Below are 2,993 nucleotides of genomic sequence, written 5' to 3'. Positions count from 1 at the left end.
GTCCAGCGCGTGGGGATGCCACTCGGGGGGGGAGGAGGCAGCAACCGCGCAGGCTCACCGCAGGAGGGGGAGAGGCGGGAGGCGGGGGGGAGGTCCCGAGGTCGGGGACGTGACGGGAGGCGAGCACGCACACAGACACGCAGGCGGGAGGGAGCGTGGCTGTTGGCAGGGGCCGCGGCGAGTGAGAGGGGGGGGGAGAGAGAGGAAGAGGGGGAGAAAAGGGGGAGGGGGGGGGAGGTTCGCGGGGCGAAGAGAATGCAGGTGCCGAGTCGCGCCCTCAGGGCGGCGGGGCCGGTGGTGCGCGGCTTTTTTGTTTGATCGGCCGGGGGCCGGCACCAGGGCCGGCGCTGCCCTCGCCCGGGGAGGGGAGGCGGATGCTGGGCGCTGTGGCCCGGCCCGGCCCGGCCCCTGCGCCCTCCGGCGGGGCCGCTCTGCGGGCCTGGGGCTTGGGGACGCCTCTCGGACAGCGGGCGAGGAACAGCCGCGACCCCCGGGCCCGGGGAACGAGCGCCGAATGGGGTAATATATCAGGGGCGCGGGGGGGCGGGGCGAGCCCGCGCCCCGGGAGAGGGGACAAATAACGGGGGGTGGGGGGGGGGCCATGGCGGGGGCTGGTGCGCGCGCATAGGCTCACGCGTAGGCTCACGTACGCGCGAGCGGGCGGATGTGGACCCGGGACAGACGCCGCCGCCGCCGCCGCCGCCGCGAAGAGGGCGCCGTGTCCCAATGGACCGCCGGGTCGCGGTCTCCGGCCCTGCCCCTCGGGCTCCGGGGGCGGGTGGCCGCGGTGCGCCTCGCCTGCGCCCGCCCCCGGAGAGAAGGCAAAAGAGAGAGAGAGAGAGAGAGAGAGAGAGAGAGAGAGAGAGGGAAGTCCTTGGCCCCGGGGTCCCGGCCCGCCTTCCGCCCGCCTCTTTCGGGTCGCATCGCGCTTGCGCAGGGCCCCACACACACACACACACACACACACACACACACACACACGCACCCCAGGCGCACGCGCCCAGGAACGCCAGGGAGGGGGACAAGGCCACGGCAAGACCGCCCCGCCGGGCAGGGAGGCCGCCTAGCGGGCGCGCGGGGATTAAGCAGGAAGATGACTGGCACCGGTGGCCGCGCGGAAGTCGGGGCTGGTCCCACCGCCGCCGGGGCCGGGGGGCAAGAAGCGGCCGAGCGGCTGGGGAACGAGGCCGGCCGCTGGTGCACATGTCCTCCCCCCCCCCCCGGGTGGGCCCCGGGCCTCCGTGCCGGGGGAGGCCCCCCCGCCGGGCAGCCAGAGCGGCGCGCTTGCACGCGCGCCTGCATGCCCGCGCCCGAGGTCGAGACATACCCCCCCCGCCCCCGCCCCCGCCCCCGCCCCCGCCCCCCGGCACGCGCGCGCGCCCCGGGCCGGCCCCTCCAGGGGTAATGCTCCCCAACGCGCTGGGCGTATCCCCCCTCCCCTGCGCGGCGCTCCGGCCGGGCGATCTCCCCGGCCTGCCCCGAGCCCCGGGGGCGCGCGTGTGTGCCCGCGCCGCCGGCGTGCGTGGGGAGGATGCGCGCGCGCGGCCCCTCCGCGCGGCAAAGGGCGCAGAAGGCCCTGCACGCACACCCCCGGGCCCGCCGGAGAACAGGGCGATCGGCCGGCAGCCGAACAACACACAGCTGTCCTGACTGGGCCTCTCGCATTTGGCCGGCGCGGCGGGGCGTGCAACCGGCGCCACGGCAGCCGTGGCTATCTGGTGAAGTTGCGGCCACCCCGTGACCAGGCCCGCTGTCCCCGGTGCCTCTGGGTCTGAGTGTGTGTGTGTGTGTGTGTGCGCCTCTGTACAAGGGCCGAGTGGCCGGGGGGGGGAGCGGGGTGGGCCCATTTCCAGTTGTCTTCCCCCCCCCCCCCCCCGGGGGGGGGCGAGACGCGTGCAGGTGCAACCACACCGGCCCCCGCCCCCTTCCCCGCGGGACCCGCCGGCCAGGGTGGCAGGGCGCAGCGAACTCGGGCTGCTGCGCGCGCCGCCCCGGCGCCCCCCGCGAGGCTGCCTCTTGCTGCGCACAGGCGCACGCACGAGTGCACGCAAAAAAAAAAAAAAGGCGCCCAGGCCTGGCGGCCGGGGGCGCCGCGAAATTGGGAGATGTGACATGGCGCGTGCGGGTGTACCGCACACCCCCGGGGCCGCGGCGGCACAAGCCCCCCCCCCGCGCACACACACACACAGGTGTTAAGGTGTATCGTGCGCGGGCTGGGTCCCGGAAAAAAAAACGGGCGCAGGCTCGGCCGACTGCCTGACACGCCTGTGATGAGGGGAAATAGCCCACTGGCAGACATGCCCATGTGCGCGCCCCGCGCCCGGCAGCACACACACTGTGCTCTAGACGCCTCCGGTGGGGGGCGGTCGCCCGGCCGCGCGTCCCCCCCGCCGCGCCGGCGCAGCCGTGCCGGGCCCCGGTCCGCCGCCAACCAGCCCGGAGGCAGGGGAAGCCGCGGTGTGACCCTCCTCCGGTCGCATGTGACCAGGCGGAGGGCGCTCCGCAAGGCTCCCGGGGCTCGGGCCGCGCCGCGCGCGTGCGCGCCCGGGCGTTAGTCCCGATCTGGATGGCATTCTGGTGTGTTGGCGGGCTCTGGCGCTGCCCGCAGCCGTCTCCTCCAGGAGACCGGGGCGCCCAGGGATCTGAAATGTGAGTGCCACATGCGGGCAAAGCCTTCGCTGGGCGGGCCGGCGGGCGAGCCAGCGAGCGAGAGAAAGAGGGGTAGAGATGGATGAGAATGACTGAGAGAGACGTGGGGGATTGATGAAAAATGACTAAGAGAGAGAAAGAGACACGCACACACACAAGCCAGGGGAAGGGGCCCCGGCACGCGTGCCCATCCCGGGGAGGCGCGGCGGCCCCACCGCATCGGGGCGCGCGTTCCGGCGCGCGGCCGTGTCTCGCCCCGACCGCACACACCCTTCCCGGGGGCGGGCCGCGATGCCCTGCACGGCCGCGGCGATGTGGTGAGGCGGGGCATGATTGGCGCCTAC

This window comes from Fonticula alba (assembly GCF_000388065.1).
Source record: "Fonticula alba strain ATCC 38817 unplaced genomic scaffold supercont2.14, whole genome shotgun sequence".
Taxonomy (NCBI): Eukaryota; order Rotosphaerida; family Fonticulaceae; genus Fonticula; species Fonticula alba.
The sequence above is the reverse complement of the archived record's forward strand: the minus strand, read 5'-3'. Positions refer to the sequence as shown.